The sequence below is a fragment of the Mycteria americana genome, chromosome 8 (assembly GCF_035582795.1).
Source record: "Mycteria americana isolate JAX WOST 10 ecotype Jacksonville Zoo and Gardens chromosome 8, USCA_MyAme_1.0, whole genome shotgun sequence".
NCBI classification, from domain to species: domain Eukaryota; kingdom Metazoa; phylum Chordata; class Aves; order Ciconiiformes; family Ciconiidae; genus Mycteria; species Mycteria americana.
The window spans coordinates 5,247,206-5,271,028 of NC_134372.1; positions in this window are offsets into that span (position 1 = coordinate 5,247,206).

The window sequence follows — 23,823 nt, forward strand, 5'->3', positions numbered from 1 at the left end:
TATTATTTCTTGAACACTTCCTTATTCATTCAGGAATATGTATGTAGGAATTTACTGGTCGAAGACCAAGAACAATTTCTGGGCACATGAGAAATTTTCTGCTCCTCACCCCTAATACAAAGGCCAGCACGCACACAAAAAACAGTTAAGTTCTCAAAATGAGCTGCTGGTGAAATTTAAGTCATGTATTAGCTTCATACTGGTTTTTGCCAAGGGATACTTTCATGCTCAGCTAATTACTAAAGTCTAAACAGAGCAAAATATCTAACAACTCCAAAGTGTCAACACCTACGATCTCATGGCAGATGTAGAAAAATGATGCACAACTAAGTTCCTTGCCTTAAGACAAAGAACATATGCCAGTTGGTTTTTTTTATTATTCTGCAGCATTGATCACCAACTCTGAACATATTGTCCAAAGAAGAAGCCATAAGTATTACCCAAAATGTCCAAACCCCAGCAAACATATTAAATATGCAGTCAACAACACTCAGCGCAATTCTACAGCTACAAACTACAGACCTCCAGTAGCACCAAAATGCACTCCTAAAAGGTATTTGGGATGATCTTTTAATCCTTACCCATATCAGTAGTCATATCAATCTCTACAATAATACAGATATGAAAAAGGGCAGCTGGATAAAGCTCTTAAGTATACAGAGTTAAGGCATTTGAAAGACAACAGCTGAGAACCCCATTAATTATCATTCTGATTCCTCTACTCAGCTGCTCTCATCCTCAAAATGTTTATATCCTTTGTGCAAAAGCCGTTACCATACCCTACGAGACTAGGGCCGGTGGAGAAGTACTGAGTAAAGGAGACAGGAAAGAGGTGAAAAAATATACCAAAGAAATTACACTTGGTCAGGAGGCATTAGTACTAATAGGCTGGACAAGGGACTCTGGAAAAGTCACTTTGAGAAGAGTTTGGGTGCAGTGCCGCAGCAGCAGCATACACACAATTACAGACAAAATAAAGGGCCTGCAGTACGCTGCCTGGGGCTGCTTAACTGTTTTGCTGACCCTTGCACTGACTACATTCAAACTGTGTTTGCTTTTTACTAATAAATATATGTTTAGCTGGCTTCACAACAGATTTCAAAAGAAGGCTTGCCATGGAATATCTTTGTTTTAGGAGGTAAAAACTACCCTTGGATTTTTCTTTCAGTTCCATATATAGTTAACCCCTGGAAAAGTTCCCTCAAAAATTAATTTTTGGGGGAAATAAAAAAGGACTGGAGAGTGTCATTGTGTGGTGCTCAACTGCTGTCCTGTCAACCTATAACTAGCTGTCAGATTTGAGACCTCCAACGCTCTGTTGCACTAGCGTAGCTTAGTGGTGACCAACGTATAGGACATGTTTAGGCTCTCACAGACAGTGTGGGGAAAAGCCTCCTTTGTCAGTACAGAACCTTCCAGTCTACCTCAATGACTGCAGCAGAACAGTGAATTGAAGCCAACATCAGGGCAAGCTCCTGGAGCATTGCCTTCTTTTTATCAACATCCTCTTCTTCTGGAGCTGAGTGTAGCTGGCTGCTGCTCCTCATATACTTCTATTTAAGTCCTGGAGACATCTGGAGAGCACATCTGTTGCAGAAGATATGTACAGCTGGGTGTCCACAGCATATTGAAGCAAGGGAGCCCCCAGAGGTCTCAAATATGTGTTGAAAAGCAGACCAGAAAGTCCAGTACTCATGAGGGTCCATATGCCAGGGCCACAAGGGACAAGAGCAGCAGATGTTTCTCATGCTCCTCTGGGGTCTCCCAGTCCTTCTTTCTCTCCCTTCCTTCCTTCCAAACTACTGACACCGCTGGAGTGACAGGGGATCTACAGCTGCATGTTGTCCTGAGGTTTTGTTGATTATGGACAAACAACAATGCTTTAACTTTTTTCTCCAAAGTCAGTTGGGTCACCTTTTTCTCATCATTCTTTCTGCCAGCTGTTTACTGTGAAGGGTGCTACCAGATCTGGCACCGTGAGGACTAACTAGAAGATGGTAGTCATTCCTGAGCTAGTTGGTAACCCTCAACGTTTTCTGAACAGGATACATTTACAATGGCTGTCCTGAGCTGTGAGCCCAGACACCACATACATACTTCTGTCTGGCTATCGATGAATTCTAGAAAGGTCTGAAAAACTAAAGCTTCGAAGTAAACCTGAAGTATAATTCTGAGAGATGTTTGCAGAAATAATCAACAAAGATAAGAATTTTTAATTGATTTTACTTACAAAAATAAAACTTTTTACTCACAAAAATAAAACCTTGGGAGCAAAATTCAGTAGAAGGAAGAGACAGATAAATCAATACAGCAGGTGGAAGTGACGGGAAGATTATAATCACGTCTGTTGCTCTTTTGTCCTGCAAAGTAATTTTACAAACTAGAGAGAAACTTGAATGTAGAAATTCGACTCAAATTTTAGTCATCCTAAAATTTGTTCTCCATTCCAGAATTATTTAAATTACTTCTGCTAGATTTTTTTTTTCTTTTTTTAGCTGAAAGCTTTATGAGCCATCCTCACTATGGTTTTAATTTCATAGCTATTTCTTATTTTCACCCCACTGGATAAAGATGACATAGCACATGACTGAAAGCTTGTCAGAGAATTAGAGAGCAAGAAGAGATCCTCTTCATCTGACAAGCTAAAGTTAGGGGGCAGATAGAGGAGAATGGGAAGAGGTGCGCATGAGTGTTAAGTGGGTTAACCAGCACACCTAGTGGGGTACAGAAGGGATGGAAGTATTAGCCAACAGAAGCAGGAAAGCCTGTTCTTCTTGGAGAATAAAGATCAAGAGGGTTTTGTAAATCTCTTTTTCTGATCTGAAAATGAGAGCATACTTACTAAGGACTTCATAGGAGCAGTCACCCAGCAGTTGTTTCTCAAAAAGAGAATTATAATTTCTCCAGAAGGAACTATCAGGGTTCCTCGCATTTGCCTTATAAAGCTGAGAAGCTCCATATACCACAACATCTATCTTCAGCTGACCCAAGTTAGACTGTTTCAGATAATTCACCCCATTCTGGTATCACTGGCCTTACTCATTTCTGTGGCTCTCCTGAAATACGGTTTACAGTGTACGATAGAGACAGAAAAGTTCAGCTTTCTCCCAACTTCGTTACTGTTCAACCTTGGTGCACTGTGTGATGAACTTAGCTGCAGACGTTACTGTACAACTGTTCAACCTGGGAGAGACATGGAGGAGAAAGATGAGCTACTGTGGCTCACAGACCAGGTTATTTATGGTGAGAGAGTCTAGAGGCAGCCTTGATTATGAAGAACTGCGTCCAATTGAATGCATTTTTCTGCAATTACAATCAATTAAAAAAGAGGGTTCCTGCATTTTAATAAAATGCTTTCCTTATGCTGTCATAGTCTAAGCAGTACAACTAAAATAAGAATGTTAACAGAATATATATAAAAACAAAATAAGAGTGAAAATAAAAGAGCATTTTAATTCTTGCAAAATATAAGCAAACTTAGGTACGTTAGGTTGAGATCATGCTCTTCTCAGAGTTTCAGTACATGAACTCCAGGAACAGAGAAGGACAGGAAAAGATACCCGTCTTGTGAAATTTCTGAAGTAACAGAGATTTAAGTAAGGTAGGACTCTGGCTCATATCATACATATGCCAGTGTAGAAAAAGGAATAACAGTATGTTCACGTGTATAAACTGGAATATTCCTTGGCAGACATGAGAAGTAACCATTCCATTTTACCCGGCATTAACTAGGAGTCAGTATATGAGTCTCAGTCAGTTGCAACATATTGTTTCATCTGCCTCAATTCTTTAAAATTAAAATGAAAAGGGTGGATGACTGTAGGTGTAGAAAACATGACCTACAATGAGCATTTGAAGTAATTGGAATCAACTAGCCTGGAATGGAGGAGACTTGAAGGAAACAAGCTCTCAGATAAAGAAAGGAAATGATATATCACGGCAAGCTCCACAGCCATAGGATATGTGTTGTTTTAACACATATTTTTTCCCATATGATTACAATAACTTTTATTTAAAAAAAGAAATTAACATTTGGGAGGGAAGGGAGGAGGACATTGATTAGCTGTATCTCATTTTCTCCCAAATTTCTGGATTTAAAAATCAGAAGCTGAATACACCACGATGATGACACACTTGTTTAGAAATTATTTTGTAGTGGCTCATCTCACCTTAGGTGGGTAAGGGATAGATTTTGTCACTTAATTGTATGCACGAAACATCACTCAAAAAGGCTGCAAAGATGCAGTTGAAGCAAGAATATGTCGAGAAGTGAAGGGAGTAAGCTGCAGATGCACAGAGCTGATTACAAACCCTGTTCTACTAATAGTACTCAAGAGGGACCTCTTCCAAAGCCAGTAAAATCTCACTAGCTTAAGTACGGTGTTGCATGGGAGTCAGCCCTATCACTCCATATGTCACATTTTGGTTTGTTATCTACTAAATTATCTCCCTTTTTAGAGTCCATTTGAGGACTGCTAATCAATAGATTCACTGTTAATATGCATCTCATGCACATCTGGGGCACTTCACCTCCCTACAAAGGTCCATTTTTAGTACACTTTTTGCTATTCTAAGGAATCATAGAAAAATACATGATCATTAATCAGCTGAAGATACACCTTCCACCTGAGGTGGTGAGACATATAGCAAGCCTTCTTTGTGACAATCAATCATATTTTATCACAGTAAAGTACTTCATTATTCCTACAGTTTTAAAACTATTCTGTTTCAAAGTACTTTTTTCAAGCATTCTTTCAAGGAATAAACCTAACATACAGGAAACTTAAAGAAGACAGCTTAATTCCAGGAGGTTTGCAGGCTTGGTTTGTTGTTTAAAAACACGATTTTGCAAATCCTGAAATAGGTTTGAAAACCAAGAGAAATCATGTTATTATCATCACTACAACTACATAAATATTTACTAGCTTTACACTTTCACTTGTAAAAAACTGAAGCAACAAAAGAACTTTAAATGAACCAGCCTTTTTAACCTCAAAAATGAAAGTTAGGAAGCTACCTTGAACAAAACTACATCCTTGTACATGTCAGTCAAGCTCTTAAACTTCGGAAGAAAAAAACCCCACAGTGATATTTTCAAAACACTTGCAAAGAAAAGTAAGGATACTATTTCATTGCTATGAAATTAGCACTATTTTAGTTACTCAGAAAGTACTAGCAGAAGTACAGACAGCTAAACAGGACTTGAGCAGAACATGAGAAATAGCTGGGATCTACCCACTTCTTTTGTTATTCAAGATGAAATTCAGCTGCAACAAGGGAAGGCTAACTTCCCTTCTGCCAGTAACCTGTGGGAGGAGTAATCAGGCTGCTCCTTGACTTCCATCAACCCTGACAATACAGGAAAGCATGCATTTCTGGGGAAAGGTTACCTGATCTTCTCTGAAGGTTCAAGGAAATAAGGAACACAGAAGATTTCTCGGCTCTAAAAAAAAAGACTCCCACCAAAAAAAAACCCCAAAGAAACAAAATATACAAAGCTGAACATCCCTAAATATAAGAAGGTGATGGTGTCTGCTGTATTACAGCCAGGAACTAAGGCTTAAGGGTCTGAACACCAGCTGACATTCATGTGATTTCCCTGATGCTTGTTCTGTCTGCAGCTGCAGAACGCTGCCTGCATGAGGATCCCAGGGTTTCTCTCCTTACAGCTGTCAGCGTGTGACAGACATAAAGGCAGCGCACAGGACACTTTCTGTTTATCTTACGTCTAGTAAGGAACAGAGCATACATGGAAAGTTCAATCACTTTCTATTCTCAGTAATCATCCAGCCTTTGCCAAAGGACATTACCTCAGTCATTTGCACATGAGCACAAATCCACTCATCTGCTCCCTCAAATGCATCAGCACTTCAGCTCTGCAGCTTCCTCTGAGTGATTGATGCAGTTGCTACCCTCCAGTGTGTTGTATGAGAGAAGGGAAAATGCAGGAATGGGGAGGATATTCACTCAATGGTCCAAGGTAGATCGTGTTTTTATAACTGATTAGTATTGCTGTGCCATTACATTTTTCATTAAAATCCCTTTCTTGAAGCTAGGTACAATTTGCACCATGTTTTCCACTTGTTTAAGCTTCAAGCTGTCGCTCAAAAAATTAATTTCAGCTGGGTTCATCTTTCCATCACAATCTTTTTGTCACAGTGGTTGATTAATTCTATGTCATTGTTTGCTCTTTTACAAGATTAATTGCAGAATGAGAGAATATATGACATTCTGGTGAGGGAATATATCAAGTTATTGTAATTCCACAATGCTGGAAAGCAACTTTTTTCCCCCTTCTAAATTCAGGCAACAGGCAAATAATGTAGTGAAACTAGTTTGGTCTGTTATTGGACAAATAGCGTTGATTGAAGGAAAGACCTTGCTTAGTTGTTTGGTTAAGGTTTGCCACCATAGTGCTCATTCCCTCCAGGTCTATTCTAGCAAAGCCCTTAGGGTCTGAAATGTATCTCCTGAGCTCTTGAAGGAGGCGAGCCATTTTCACAGTCAGATAGACTGACCAACAGTGGACAGCTGTAGGGAAAGGTCTAGCATTAAAACAAGTAATTCCTCTGGAATTTTATGCTAACACCTAAACCAGCCAAGACTAATATATTTACCAAACTGCAACAAAGGAACGAACATAGAAACACCATCCGTTTTCACATCAGTTGTTGTAACAGCAGGTAGGTTCAGAAGAGCCCAGCCTATGCTCAGTGCAATGCACAGATCCTGGGTTCTTACTCAAGGCTTGTACATCCTATCTTTCCCTCCCTTGAATTTGATTTGGTTTTTAGGATCTTTACTCAAAGATGTGAGGCACTGATAAATCACGGAATAGTCACTCATGAGCTGCACATTTCCTGGTAGGAAACACTGTGACAGAGGTTTTCCCCAGGTGAGGCTTGTCCTGTTCCAGTCCAGGTGAGCTGACACCTCCAGTTTTAGTGGCCTCAAGACACAATACAGGTATGTGAAGTAAGGACAGGGAGGGGGCTTTGGGACACTCTTTCTTTAGTCTGTAATGGCATAAGATAAACAGTACTTTGTATTCAGTCAACCTTTCATTAGCTTACTTCAGCATACATTTATTTCCCCACAGAGCTGCTTTACAAAGCACATTCTCAATGCTGTACTGCTGTTTGCAATACTGTATGATGCGGTCATACAGATCTTTCCTATACAAACTTTATTTATTCAGCTTTTATTCCATTTATTCTGCCTACTGATGGTTTGGAAGAAATACTATCCACTAGTTAGACTACTGAATTGATATTTCTCTACTGGTTTTTCATTTAAGCTTGAACATAGTCTTTCTGTTCCTCGTTTACGCCATTGTATAGAGAAATAAAAGGTTTACCAGAAATGTCTATGCTCTCCAGATGCATAACACTGTAAAGCTTGTTCCCTCCTGCATTGAAGCCAAGGAGAATATTCTCTCCAATTTCTATGAGAGCAGGTTTAGGCACTGCTTGTATAAATTACTTTCATTAATATAGCAGAATGAATTACTTTGCATCATAATAAATTTAGGCATCTAACCCAAAAGAAGTAACACTGCATAGATGCAATAATATTGTCCATGATCTGTGAGATTTTTACTATTTGAATGAAATCAGGAAGATATATAGGTAGACTGAGAGTGAGTTTTTACAGTGTGTAGCAAACCTATGTAAGAAGAAAAATGCTTTATATTTTACCTTTTTATTATTTTTTCCCATTCAGCTCTACTTTTTGTATAAACAAAGTGGGGTTTTTAGCATTATGGTGTTTAGTAGTCAGTGCTTATTTGACATCATTACACCAGATTTTCAGTATTTTTTTCCTCATTCTCTTTTACAGGTTTTCCACTTGTACTTCTCTTCCCCTTCTTGTGAACCAATTGAGCACGTTCCATTCATGGAAATTCCTCTTCAAATTTTAATTTGGCTTCAGATAAGCATCAATAAACAAAGACAAATACAATACAAATTAACTTGTTTTGAGTGTTGCCTGTGTATGGGTCAGAGATGTAACAAAGTCCTGTTGACCTTTGTAGAGATAGGGCTGGGTGTGCAATGCCAGGAATACTTGGGTTTTTGTAAGCAATCCCAGTGAGACCAATGGGGACTATTCATGTAAGAAAAGGTAATAAGGTGTATCACTTAGTTGGTGTTAAACTCTGTAGCAGAAGTAACAAACAGCCCTGAAATGGCATCTACTCCAAACAGTCTTAGTCTGCATGAATACATGAATACAAGCTGAATGTTAATCTGAATTTTGCAACTGTCATTGAAATAGATCATGGGCACTAAAAGTAACTTCACTTCTACAAGGAGATAAATACAGCTTTATTAATGAATTCTATTAATTCTTAATTAATTAAATCTACTTTTGTCTGACTTCACCCACAGTTTAAAAAAAATAAAATTAATATTGTATAGGAATGTACTTTAATGGAGTATGGGCATTTTTAGTCAGTGAAAGTTGTGCTATCTATTTTTTCCTGAAAAAAACCCGCTCTAGTTTATCCAAGAAAAATATGCCACAATGTTGGAAACATGTATAAGTCTATTATAATTATGGCTGACTATAAACAAAATCCACCTCTCCCCAAAGCAAGGCTATAATAAAGCATTTAGAGTTTCTGTAAATTGGATTAAGCTTCTCATGAAATGTTGCAGCAGTAAGGGAAACCTGCTGGAGTGACCGGATTCAGCTACTGAAACAAGTTTTTGGTTGCTACTCATATTGGCCATATTTAAAGTCTTCCCATAATGAATTCTGCTTGCAGAGTATTACTGCACAGAGTGAATGCATAACTGACCAACAAGAACTGCTGTGTCTAGAAAAAAGGGGGGAATAAAATCCTATAAACAGACATTGTAAACATGTTGTCACCTTAACAGCATACAGTTGCTTCTTGATTTATGCACCAGTATTGCTTTAGGAATAGGAAATGCATGCCCAAGACCAAAACCCAGCAGCCTGTCCAGTTTCTTCTGTTTACTGCTTTCAATATTCAGACTTTTCCAATGTGTCTTGTCATAGCTTGTGAGGCAAATCTGCATTCTAGAATTCAGCCCACAGAGGAAAGTAAACCTGATTTGCCTTTTCCAGGTAAGAAAAATATATGCCATATGGGGAACTTATGTACCCAATTGAGTGAAATCATTCTTGACGTTAGAACATCAAGCCTGTGATTCTGAAAGTCATCCAATGACTTTGGGGACTTACTTTGTAATTTAACAGGAACTACATGACTAAATCCCATCAGGAAAATCCTATGAGTAACATGGAATATTTCAGTATAAAAATTGAAACTCAGTGGATTAGTCTGGGAAAAATCTCTGTGTTCCTTATATCCAGGTAGCAACGGTGAAATCATGCCCTGTGTGGAAGATGCAAAAGAAGTATGTGAGATGTAGTAAGTTATGAAGAATAAGCCCTGTCTAAAGCTGTTTTCCCACAGGAATATTCAATAATATCGCTTCATCATGATCACTCCAATGACGCACTGCAATATTCAAGGTGGTTGAGTAATTTCTACAATTCCTCTTCAGTCTCAGCTCTTTCATCCTTCCTGTACCACAGAGTAATGCGTTCGGGGGAGAATTTGCAATTTCTTGTCACAAGGCAGCATCTGATAACCAAAATGTAATCTGTGCTGTACTGTGCAAGTAAGGAGAGGAACTAATGAGCCACCACATATACCTAAAGAAAAATGTGTACTTCATTTTAAAAAACTCATGTTTTTCTCATTCAATGAAAAGCTTTTCTTAAGTATTTACCAAGGCATCAGGATTTAAACAGAATTACTCAGATGCTTGAAGCTTTCTATTTGTTTAAATGTCTCATAGCATGAGGAAACTAAAGTTAATGCACAAATTGCTCTCATGTTCACAATATACAATTTTTCCTAGTCTTGGGGCTCTTGGGTATTATATTGAACAATGTTAGAGAGTATTAATAATTAGGTAGAATTGCATCCAGAAAGCCTATCTGGATATATAAAGTAGTGTAGGATTTTATAGGGTTTTTTTTCCTCCCTCCAGGCCATAATGCTCATTTAGCAAAAATGTGCAAAAGTGAAATATACATCAGTAAATCTGATGTGTAAATTAGAGAAGTCTCAAAACAATTTACATTTTTATATACCTCTGAGGAAGCAGGACACTTTTATTAGCTACTGTCAGGTAGCACATAAATAACTGCAGATCCAATTGCCTGAATTTCTGGAACTTGTCAAAGAGCTTAATAGAAAGATTTATGAGAACTTTAAGCTTTAGATTTCAAATCCTTGGTATCTGTCAAGCTACAGTCTTAATACTATACTTCTCATCCTCAAAACTGTCTGTAAATTCAAAATGAAGCTATAAAGAGTCGTTAAAGTCTTTTATTTTGCATCTTAAATTCTATTCTCATGTTCTGTTCAATATGCATTATTGCTGGGAAGTCCTTTGTGCTTTGAAGTAGTCTTACAGCTTATACCAGTCCAACCTGCCTTACTTCTCCCTAATAAGTTTTTAATTTTTTTTTCAGCAGAATGATGCTGACATTTAATTGTATTATTTAATGTCAGTAATTGGGATGACTAGATTATTTTCCTTCTGAAAAGGGCTGTTAGGAGATTTTGATTCCTGTATTGGTTCACTTAACAGGGGAGGCATCACCTGCTTTGGATTACAGGACTGTGGTCCCGTGCCAGGGGACTGAGAATGGTGGGTAACATAGTTTGGTAAGAGTCAGCAAATTCCTGTCCTTGCAGCTAACACTGGAATTACAAAACAACATGGATATATTAGTCTCCTTTGAAGAAGCCAGTATATATATACACACACACACATATACATTTATACACACATATACTATATATCCTTGCTGTTATTATGAGCGTCTTGCATATATGTTATTGAACTTAAGAAAAGGCAAATGTCTAAGTAAGAAAATGCAGATCTGAAGAAACCAACCTCTTGCTCTGCATGACCACAATGTTTGAAATCACTGCAGCATACATTTTCAGACATCCCATTATTCAGGAAATTGCTCTTTGACTTACAGGTTTTTAATCATAGCTTTTTTTTTTTAATTGGAAAAAGGCACTGTTGTTTACTTACTAGAAAGGAAAATATTCCTGAACTGAGTTATTACTCAAATAACCTAATTTCTGAGAAAGTCCAGGAAGGAAAGACTTAAGAGGAAACCAAAAGTGGTCTAAAGCTTTTCTGGATAGTTTTTGGGTATTAAGGTTTTCGTTGGTTGGCTCTGCACAAAAGTTGCATTCTTTCTAAATTTTGTGATCAAAACCAACATAATGTTACACAAAATTTATGTTAATAAATTGTGCTAATAATAATGTAATACAAAATTTCCATACCTCAAAGCTACTATCAATTTTATTTATGGTTAAGAAAATTCACAGAAAAAAAGAAATAAAGACTGTTGACTGTGCCTCTTCAGAATGTGTATCTTACAAAAAAAAAGAAACTATCTTTTATTATACAAAGTTTTATTTCAAGGAAATTATATTAGAAAAAAAATTATTTCTAAGTTTTCATGGAAACATATAGAAAACTCAGCATCCAATATTCAAGAACAAAGCAAGAATTAAGGTTTCTGATTAATTCCTAGCAACCACTTTTTGAAATTCTTTAATTTTTTAAATTATACATCTCTGGAAATGTTTCAAGCCCTTTTTAAGAGCTTTTCTCTTAAAAGAAAAGGAAAGTATATCTTTATAAAACTGTGTAAGGTGGCATTTACTAGGAATTTACAGAATACTGGAGAAACAGCATACCAAAAAATGAACACAAGGAATTCAGGCAATTGGCACAGAAGTACCTCAAGTAACATTTACCAGGCAATGAAACTTTCTTGGCATATTTTCAGAAGTTGCACCCTGTCTATCATAAAATATAAGTGAAATAAGATGATACCCAGCACACCAGAAAACGTTTAAAGTTCTTTCACTAGCAAGTTTGCAGCTTCAGTAGGCTTCACTGAAGTACCATGTAGTGACAGATTGCATAGCACAGCATTTTATCTTCTTTTTTATTCCCACCAAAATCACCCAGATTCCTCTTGAGGTTAAATTTAAAGTAAACAGAAATTCTTATCTCACAAAGAGGCTTTTGTAAGTGTCTAGAACAATCCTTGAAATATTGTTAGGACTCAGCGTAGCATCCTGTCAGAATAAAAATAAAAGTTCTGTGTTCAAACAGAGGATGAGATTTCCAGCCTGAAATTCAGTGCAAACTTGCCATTGCTTAGCAGCGGTAATTTCACAATGCTTTAGTCAGAGCTGTATTTGAAGTTCAAAGTTCATAAAGTGAAAACACAAAGGTTTCTAAATTAACTTATAGCAATTGGCTTCAGTACACAAGAGCGATGGCCATTACCCAAGGCAGAAAAACCTTAGAGATTATACAGCATATCATACATTTGGTTGGGTAAAAGCAGGAGAATAAGTTTTGTTGTTACTGTCTGGAGTAACACAACCTGAACAAAAAACTCTTTTCGCATCCTCACTAGAGTTTTAAACTCAAGTTCTCTGATTCTTTATGCACAGGGTCTGCCAAGGTGGACTGAGCTTTCAAACCAATAGGAGCTGAAAGGGTTAAAAGTAAGGAAAATGCTTACTTTCTCATTCCTAGACTCAGTTCCAGTTCTCCTGGTATCAGTCACATAAAATAACTCAACTAAGTAAAATAATGTCTTGTCTTGTCAATGCATATTTTGGCAATAAAATACTTTTGGTTGCTCTTCACATGCATTGAACTCCAGCCCAAATTAAATACCCTGTGCTTTTATTTACATTTTTTAAATGACCCTTTACAAACTAAACTCTAGTTATAAATGAAGTTGTTCTGCCTTTCCTTCAAAACATACCAAAGCATATTTTGAAATATAGGACTGAAGAAAGTCACTTTCAAAACCGCACATTTGAATTACAAGAAGCTGACGAGCCATATGGAACCACTAATTTCTAACAACTTTTGAAGCTGCAAATCCATTTAAGAAAGTAGGAGAGGGAAGGGGAACATTGGCTCCATCCAAGTTCCATCATGAAGGCAACTGGTAGCCCCAAAGCTAAAATTCTCAAACCACGGCTTATAGGATTTTAGCAGTTTTAGTTATGGTGAATGGAACCAATATGAACCTTAACATATACTTCACTTCGTATCATCTAGACAAATTATCAGATTCTAGCTAATCTAAAAATATTTGCCATAGTTTGTTGACTCACAAGTAATAAACCAAAAAAAATGGGGAATAGGAAAGGAGGAGACGAATGAAAAATTAAGAAACACTCACAGAAAAACGAAACTTTTCAAATATTACAAGGCACTGTATGGGTTCTGGCCTTGCTATACTGTTTCAGCATGGAATAGTGACTAAGGGTTGGCACAAAGAGTTATTCAACAGTAGTTAGGAGCAGCAGGTCTGAGGCCACTTCACCTCAAGTTACAGTAACAGGTTTTTAAGCCTAGGTGCCTAATGCAATACAGCAAAAATGGAAGCTTACAAGTCCTTGCACCAAGGCTGTGCTATCATAACCCCCAAAGATCTCTCAAATGCAGTTGTGCTGTAGAAAATGCTTCTGTTATTGAACTCTGTTCCCAAAGTACCTCCTAAATCGATATCTTCCTTTGCTAGTGAGGCCATAGTCTAAGAAGGATGTGAAGGGAGGAGAGAAGGGAGCTAATTAAGTTGTTTGACTTTCAGTTTTTTGGTGTTTGTTGGGGTTTTTTTTCTTGGACTTTGATCAAGATTTTCAGCTGTGGGAAATCCCATCCTGCTTTCTGGATAGCATCAGTATTCTTAGACTGTACTCTGAATCAAAAGACACCATCATGCAGGCATCCTGTTTACTCTTCAGCAATTTATTCTTTGTGCTTTTCTATGAAATGCTTCAGTCTCTTGCCCATGTGTAACAACAGTGTTGAGACATATTTGACAGGCTGTTTAGAGGAGTTTATATCCTGATATTCATCAGTAACTGGTCAACAGCAAGGAAAGCTACTGAGCTTCCTTTGGGCTTCTCCAAGGTGACCTACACCATAACCCACTCTACCAAGTCTACAATTGCCCTGGATGCCCCTGCACCCTCCTTTTCTCCCTGGCTTTACTGGCTTGTGCATAAGAGCAATGATACTGTTGCCCTCATCCTTTCTACCCATCCTCTTTTTAGTGCCAAACGCCCATAGAAATACCTAGAAAAAGTAATGTCTATACATCTCCTGGAAGACTGGAGATGGACTCTAAGCATGGAATAAGAGAAATTCCCTATATACACTGTTCTCACAATTCTGGTCCCAAGATTAAGTTTGGTTGGGTTTTTTTTTTACCTCAGAATGCCTTAAAAATCTTTGGGGAAAGGAAAGAAGAAAAGACAAGCCAGAGACAGAATATGAAGATTTCAAGTTTTATAAATAACTTCAAAATATGGTCTCCATGATTTGTTTTAGAAATGCCAAAAATACCTCTAAGTAGAAACTATTTTACATGTACTAGTAAAATATATATTTATAATGGCATCACCTTTTTTTTATTAATGCCAGATATCTTTTGCCCAGAAAATGGCTTTTTCCTACAGCCATCATTTTCCCCATAAGAACATAGTCTGCACCGATCCTCTCCCCATTATGGGTTTTGAGAAGGGACTGGGCTGCCCTTCAGCTACAGCAATGTAAATGCAAACTTACTGCCACTTGCTTGGGCTGGAAGCAAAAGCCATACATCTGCATAGCCAAGATTTTGCTAAATAAAGTTTTACCATCCACAAATGAAGTACTACCTTCCCTAAAAATGAGGACAGCAAGGCCATTGCTTCTCTGGTCAAGTCCTCCCGGAGGACTGCAGAGCTTCCCCTGGTGAATCAAGTGCGTGTACTAGAGCATGAACCAACTATGCCTCCATAGCTCATCAGACCAGCACTGGCAATACTTCTTATGATTTCCTTCTTTGGAGGAAATTTTACAAAGAAACTATAAATTGTGGAAGAAATAAGAGCACTGGACTTCTGTGTCCTGCCTTTGTTATCCAGGAGTTGTTTTTCCCCTGCAAACACCTGCGGGTAGCACTAATTAGTAGTAATGATTTGGTTTTCTTGGAAAAATAGCAACTCAAAGGAGCTCTTTATCAAACCTTTTAAGAACAGAGGTTATTTTTCCCCAAACCTTTTGCTTTTTCCTACCTGTATGTAATTATCCACATACTCAGATCAATTTATTACCCTATGCATAAGCACATTCTCTCTCGTTTTTCTTTCCCTTAGGACCTTTACGACTCAGACTGCTCAAATCGCCCAATTGCAAATGCACTTTGATCAAACGATGACTCAAGGAGACTCAAAGATTATTTCTGCAGGGAAAGACAAGGCAAATTGATCAGTGCTGTCACTGGTGAGAAAGAGCTCCTGAAGGAATAGTTCTAAAATGCATTATCTTTAATGTAATCAAAGGAACATTTCATTTAATTTTAAAATGCCTTGCAATATTTGTTAGTGCTATCGTTTCAGGGGGTTACAGGGACAAAAGTTAATCACACTGACTAGACAAACGCTAAATTGTTTAATTAAGGCTCTCTTACTTTCTTTGTGTAATATTTTTCTAACTTGGTGTACACGTAGATTATTTTTAAAATAGTAAGAGCATAGGTGTAAATAATCTTTCAGGGTAGAGGTGCTGAGACTGAAGATGTAAGAGGGCTGGTGGTCTAGGAAACTAAAGAATAAAAAGATGTTTTTCTTACCACCTCATGACACATTTCAGATTGAAATGAGAAGAGACTAGGCATGCCCATGGCATGTTTTTTCCAGAAGGCATGAAGTAGATCATAATCCACCCATGGATTACCCAGGCAGCACGAGTGAAAATTTGGTATATTGCCTAGACACTGCTCCCAGAGCCAGTGATTAGGAGGAGTTTGCAGCCTTCTGCCTGTTTTCCTATTTTGGCTTTGCACTTCTAAAGGAAGGGGATGTAGCTGCAGCAGCGATGGAGCGGGAGAGGGTCTCCACAGACAAAGCCCTTCCCTCACCAAGTAGCAAGAGGCGCTGCTAACAGAGGGAGCTGAAAACCCTTAAATCCAGGCAATCTGCACCTGGACCTCACCCAGGCAGGATGGCAGATGTAGGCAACAGAGCTAATGCACTACACACACCAGAGAAAGCCCCTCATCCACAGGGGACACAAGGCTAAGGCTTGCTTTTAGCAGGCTGATATGAGGCAGGCTTTGAATGCTTGGGCTGAACCAAAAGAAGAGCGTATTTCCTCTATTCTTAGGTATTCCCATAGGCTCTAGAAAGCAAGTTAGCATCCAAGCTGGTTCTTCCTTATGACTTTCGTTTCTGTTGCAGTGATTCATTATCCTTCTGTTTTATCCACTCTGAGATGATGATGGCATTCACTTGTTAAAGAAAAAAAAGAGAAGTTTAAGAACAGTGGAAAGTGGACATCTGGATTTAAGTAGCTAAGAGATACAGCAGGAAAGAGAAGGAAAAAAGTGGAAAGGATGTCTTGAAAGTGAAGTTCCTGAAGCAGAAGACAGTGGGTAAGACTAATGTTATTTTTAGGGATCTTCCAATGGCTATTCCTTATGTAACAATTCACAGGCATAAAATGAAAGTTAAAGCTTTAAAACCTTTAAAAGGGGGAGAGATGGAGTCTGAAAAGCTTCTGTACATTCTGGATACCATGGAACATTAGATGTAAATCAGGAACCAGCCACATCCCTATAATAGCTGGAGAAAAGATCAGAATAATTACAGATGGAAAGCAGGATTGCACCAAAGGAAAGATGAACTGAACACCAGAGAGGCCGGACTAGTAAAGTCAGGCCCATTGTCTGTAAACCAAGCGAGAACATGTCCTCCCTGTCGATCTCTAAGTGTCCTGGTTTCAGCTGGGATAGAGTTAATTTTCTTCCTAGTAGCTGGTATATAGTACTGTGGTTTGGATTTAGAATGAGAATAATGTTGATAACACACTGTTTAGTTGTTGCTGAGCAGTGCTTACACTGGTCAAGGACTTTCCAGCTTCCCATGCTCTGCCGGGTGCACAAGAAGCTGGGAGGGGGCACAGCCAGGACAGCTGACCCACACTGGCCACAGGGCTATTCCATACCATATGGCCTCATGCGCAGTATAGAAACTGGGGGGGGTTGGCTGGGGGGCAGCGATCGCTGCTCAGGGACAGGCTGGGCATCGGTCAGCGGGTGGTGAGCAGCTGCATCACTTGTTTTTTTTCTTGGGTTTTGTTCCCCTCTCTCTCATTGTTTTCCTTTTCATTACAATTTATTATTATTTTATTTCAAGTATTAAACTATTCTTATCTCAACCCATGAGTTTTCTAACTTTTACTCTTCAAATTCTCTCCCCCATCCCACCGGGGGGAGAGGGTGAGCGAGCGGCTGGGTGGTGCTTCGTTGCTGACTGGGGCTAAACCACGACAGTAAGCTGTGTGGTTCCCCAGAAAAAGCATTTGCCTCTGTATTCCGTGTTTCAATTCCAGAACATGATGTCCCCTGTACTGGTACAAAACCAGAGTAAGAACATGGAGCTTTGCAGGGAGGTTTGGTTTTACACTTATGGCAGTTATAAGTAAAAAAATTATATCAATGTGATTTCCCCACCCCCCAGATTTTTCAGATGTGCTCTTTTGTTCATGAAACTATGTTCTCAATAATTAGTTTGTGGCCCTCTGAGTCTAACTGAGCTCTACAGCAAGAAGGTTTTGTTTAGGGCCAGCCTTTACACTTTTCTGATTTGTATTCTGTGAAATCTGTCCCCCCTCCCAAGAACCAGACTTAAACATAAATAAATTTTAGTGAAAAAATGCCTGTTAAATAAAGCACTTATTCACTAACAGAACAATATCAAACCATCAGCAAGACCTAGGATTTAGGTGACATATAAATATTTTCTGGTGTTCATATCTTTGTTTTCCTAGAATAAGACCGTGTTTTAAAGTTTTCTCTTCAGTGACAGTGGCAAAGAAATAGTTAATTTTCCAAGATGTCAACCCTTGTTCCACCATTGCTCACCTTCACACCAGCCATCTTCTCACTCAAGCAGAAAAGTGAAAATGGAAGTAGCACTTCAAGTCAAGAAAATAAGAAAACACTCTGAAGGTGGCAATTTGAATAAAAGCATTTCTGTGCAGCCTCAGTCTTTGTTGCAGAAACAAGACAGCGGACACATTTGGTCTGCTTTTCATTCACGGCTACAGCTATGGTTGCAGCTGCAAGCAAGAGCTGCTCCCAGAGAAAGTACTTGCTTAGAAAGAACCCAAGAGCAGAAAAGGTATCATTTTAGGATAAATCACACAATAAAACTGAAACAAAACAAAGCAGACTAAAACTCACATGAAAACACGTCAGGTGAAAATACAGTTTCTAAGGATAAGTAAATAACACTGTGATGTTGAGTTCCCACCTCCTCTTTGCTCATATTGTCCGGTCTCAAAAAATTTCACATTGCATGACATATTTTCATGGGAATGTAGGGCATGGTTATGGAGAATGCTCATGGTTACGGAGAATGCTCATGGTTACAACACTGGGTTCATGAAAACACCGTTTAATGAGTTGTAACTCTATTGCTGAAAATACAGAATGAGACTCTGGCATACATGCAGTAATAGCACCCCAGCTATAGTCAGCTATTAAGAAATATTTAGTCCACTCCCAAAATCTGTTACAGAGAAATGCTTTTGTCCTGATTCGCCTGACCATAGCATAGCTCTAAAATTTTCTCTGGAAGCTAAGCTTTAATGGATCTCTTCCATCAAACAGCACTAGCCAGGTTAGACCTGAACCGATTCTTGGGGTCACTAAGGTGGAAAATGCATAGAACTGCTTTAATATTCTAGAGCTTGGTTATAGGTTTGTCACTACTCATGCTACTTACTTGACTTGCAATGCAATTCCCTTCCACCACACACATAGTCTACATAATGAGAAGGGGATTCATTTTTCCTATGTCAAACAGCTTCATAAGACTATGAGAAAACCTGGTTTGCAGAAAAAAATGAGGGCATGCTTACATTAATTTCTTGTCAAGATTTCATTAAATTCAAGAACAGCAGCTGCATTTACAAACAAACTGTCACTTCCCCAGGGCAGTTACTCCAGATCAGACTACATACTTACAACTCAGCATCATGATCTTTTTGAGCGTAAACTGATTTTAAGGGTCCTCTTCCTGGGATGGAAGGAAAACAAGAAGAAAGAACATACAGAAACAAACTTTTTTGCTCTTTTAAATGCATTAAAGCATCTTAACTCTTGCCAAGATCTTTTTTCAATATCTTGTAGTTGATGTTTACAGAAAAAAGTGAAAAATATAGCAAGAATTTCATCCACTCTGTACTGGGCACAGTCAGGGGCAAGTAATAAGCAGCCAGGTTTTATTTTCCAGGATTTATTTGCAATAATCCTGGTTTCATGCCACTAACCACAAAAAAAAAAAAAAAAAAAAAAAAGAAGCAGCGATCTGAAGTATATATTTCATGTCTTTCCTACTCAAAGCAAGTACATTCATATTTGTTCGAAGTGGCACCTGATAAGTTAGACCAAAAACAGAACCAGAGAAAATAATTTCTGGAGGCTGGTGATTTACAGGTGAGCAGCAGCAAGCCAGTTACAGGGAACGGAAACAAGAAATGAGTTGAGGACTCTGAGACAGAGAAACTAAAGGGTAAGGAAAGAAAAACAAAACGTGCCCTCGGTGGGAATAGAGAGAATTTCAGCAAAAGTGCTCTTGTATGTGCTACTGAGAAAAGGCCTTGGCAGAGCAAAGCAACAAGACCCCAAGGCATATAAATTTCTCACCACGATCCGATCGCTAACTCCCTCCACAGCCTGGAGCAAGTCACTCCAGATGAGGCGAGCAGCACAAATTCAAAAGACACTTTGGCAGGGGGCCTATAAAACTAGGCACAGGCTCCCACTGCATTATTTCCCCTGCTTCTTGTGGAAAGTTTGCAGTCCACACCACAGCTAGATTTAATGCTCAAGTTAGCTGGTTAAGGCTTATTGCATCGGTCACAGACCTGCTCCCTGCTATCAAGTCACCCAGGCTGTCAGGGCCATTAGGTAATTTTGAAAAACAAGATGGATGGTAGCAGTGCAGGAACAGGCAAGCAAGCTCTGAGACGGGACTAAAAGCAGAGCTAATTGAGGTGTCTCTTGCACTGCGCTGCAAAAGCTCAGGAGAGAAGATATAATGATTAACTTTTACTCAGAAGAACCTAGGGTGAGCTAGACCTATAGAGGTCAGGTTGGAGGAAGCTAAAAGGAACTCTTCTCAAACAAAGGTAGGTTATAGCAAAAAAAGTATAGAAGATGACAGGAAAAAGGGAACAGTGGAGAAAGGAGTTTAAGGAAGTCCCAGGCAAGGAAAATATTTCTTCAATACTGAATCATACACTATTTGTTTTATACTACAGTATCTTGGCCTGCTACTGAGTAGCCCTGGCTATACTAAGTAGCAGAGCCTCTGAAAGTTCAGAAAGTTGGCCTCTGGATGTACACAACATAGAGAACAGAAAGTAAAATAAAAAAAAAAAAAAAAGTGAGGAAACCTTCCTTAAGATAGGCAAGTACTTTTCCATTTAATGTAACTGATAATCTTCCAAATAGCTCCCATTGAAGAACACTTCTACCACATATGAACCCCTGAAACAAGGGGTTGTCCCTGCAACACAGACTGGTCCCCTTTATGTGTCATCAGTTACAGTTTAGGGTTAAAAGTAGAACAACTGTTGGGGCGTTTTCCACTTGTTTTACACATTTTCTATGACAACAGCATCAAGATTTAGGATGCTTAAAGTTTATTCCAGCTTTAATTTTCTCCACAAATTCTTCATCTCTGTAGCAAATTAAAGGAGCAGATGCATCCCTGGGAAGGTTTCCAGACTGATTTTGAAGAAAGCGAGACATCCAATACTTCCTGAGCTAAGCTGGGGTTTCTGATCAATGATAATACCACATGCAGGATCAAAGAGGAGTCTGGAGTAAATAGCTGATGTGTAGAGTTGTATAAAATGGTTAGGATGCAGATGGTTTCTGTACCTCCCCATGGACTCCTGCTGAAGATATAAACTGCTGACCTCCATCTTTGATTATCACACGAATCATCTATATTGCTTTATCCTTTGATGCAGCTGAATGCTCTGCTTTCCTATATAAGTAACTTATGTTTATATTTCTTTTCAAAGACTAAGGAAAAAGAAAGGAAAGTCTTTAAAAAAAAAAACCCAACAAACCACAATGTAAATGTTCCCTGGTTAATATTGTTAAACTAGTATGTTATCACCCGAAGTATTTTCTACAAAGACCTGGCTTTTATCTCTGTTTTATGGCATCCAAATAGCAAATCCCAATACTTCATCTCTGCTGCCCTGGGCACTGCAACAAAGGAAAATATCAGGTCTTTTGCTCTTAGTGCAGGTCCAAACTAACTGTTGCAGAGCATTTCAAACACTAGGTTATTCATCTGTTCAGCTTATTGTATCTGAACTCCCACTAATTTTTGTGGGGTAATGAGCATAGAAAATGCATTTGAGAAAATTCAATTAGAAAATTAAGCTGACCATGGTACATCTGACTATGTAAAGTAAGTTTAATCCTTTATGCGTAGGCAAACAGGAGTTTCAGGCAGGGATGTGGTTTAATCTCAGAGGGGGTATGTGAAAGCTGATGGAGATGGCACAGTTTTTCTAATATATCTCTGCATAACCGCAGTTTTTAGAACAAAGCTCAGTTGAATTAGGTACATCAGGTAGAATACTACAAACAGATGCTTCAAACACTACTAAATGACTGACGCAAACAAACATAAGCTTAGAATAAGAAGCCAAACAAACTCTGTAATTTTTAAGACATACAGTAATATCTTACTTCGGTGGCCAATTGCCCTTTCCACAACACAAATCCTTGCTGTTTATTGGAAAAACACATTTCTTGAGAAGATTGTTTTGGTTTTAATCATGTGGATAAAGCCTGTGAGGAAGTAGTAATATAAGTTGTAATTCACTCATTTTCTTTCAGCTCTAGAATTTATTCTGGCTGAGAGACTGGCCAAGACAGCTTTCATTTCATGCTTATAACTTTATATTTCCCTTAGTATGGAGTAAAGCAACATTTTTTGTTGCTCTTGTTGACGTTATTATTCCTGTGTTAAGATCAAAATTACAAATACAAGGAGAATGGTTTCATTTATAATAAAAGAAACATAAAAAACATTTTTCTCTGAATTATTATGTTTGAAATGTGTGTTCGTTCCCTCAAAAGCACAGTTCATTATACAGTATAAAGCAATATTACTGAACTAGATAGCTAGAGCCTTCAGCAGAGCCCTAAAGGCCAGATCTTGCAGCTCTACCACGCAGCTGCTGAATAAGAAAAAGAAAGAAAGGAAAAAGAAGAAGAAGAAAAAAAAGGAAATAAAGGAAATGCTGCAGTTTCATTAGGAAAAAGGAGAAGGTATTAACAGGCGTTTGTGCACTAAACTTATATCCAGAAAGTCTAAGTTCATACCCAGTGAAACACTTTCAAACATTGGCTTTTGGAAACAGCTATCAACAAATGAAGTCAATGTGCAGAAGTGAGAGCTCTCATACCTGCTAAGGAGGACCCTACTGACCATGGTAGTGGAGGTATATATTTCAATGTAAAAAGTTATTTCAATATCACAGGATTTCCCCATTCCACCATGGAACAAAAGTAAGAGCCTCAGATGTTGAAAATGCATATGAGCAAAGATTTGTTCCAAAACATGCACCACAGCTGGACATCAAGGTATTTGACTGTTTTGGGGTAAAAGAGCAGATCACGATAAGGATGTAGATCCTGAAGTTCCTAGTCTTCCATCTCTCTATAGTTTTAACCTTCTCCAAAATGAGAAATGCCCAATTTTAATTCCCAATTAAATTTCCTCAGAACAGGTATAATTCCACTATGTATTTCAGTTCTGGAAATAAAAATCACAACTGTTTCTAGTTCCATGTGAATAATTTCCTCCTAAACACTTGAAAGTTCACAAATTTGGAAAGCTTCTGAAACCAGATTTTATTGGGGAAAGTGCTGGCTGCTACAGCTAGCACTGCATGAACTGCCTATAACGCTTATTAGTGATGGCAACCTACTATGGAGGAAGAAATTAATAGACTATGAGTCGTTCTTATCACAGTTAGTATTTCTGCAGTAATTAAAATTAAATTCCTCATGGAGAGAGGGGAGGGGTGATACAAGATTAAACTAACTGCATGGATACACTCTGATAAAGTGACAAATAAGGTGGAGTAGAGCATGGGAGACATTGCACTAACCTATAGCTGTAAGACTGGCTGCTCTGCTCCTCATAAAAGTCTTTGTGTGGTTTCCTATCCAACTGATGCCGTTAATTCAATGACTTAAAGGAAAGTCATTGAAGGAAAAGTCTCAGTATTGTTTGGTTTATTATTTAGGTTAAGTTCTTTCTCCTGCAACGTCCTCAAGGAAGCAGTCTCATTGGAAATGCCTTCCCCTGTTAAGACCAGCTGGAAAGGTTTCCCACCATTGCTCATTCCATGCAAGGTGAAGAAAATAACCAGGAAATATTGTGGCCACATGTTTATTACTTACTGAAACCAATGAAAAGCAGCTTTTTGTCCCTGCATTTTATGTTTCCCTTCCAATAATTATGGGGATAAGAAAGATGATTTTCCTCCAAGTTGTGTTTTCCCAAAGGTTTTTCAGTTTGGTTTGGATTGGTTGAGCTTTGAGGCTCAAGATAGCAAGAGCCCCCCCACATAAGCTCTCGCCCACCAGAAATCAACCTGCGGGAAGTGCCTACAGTTCAAA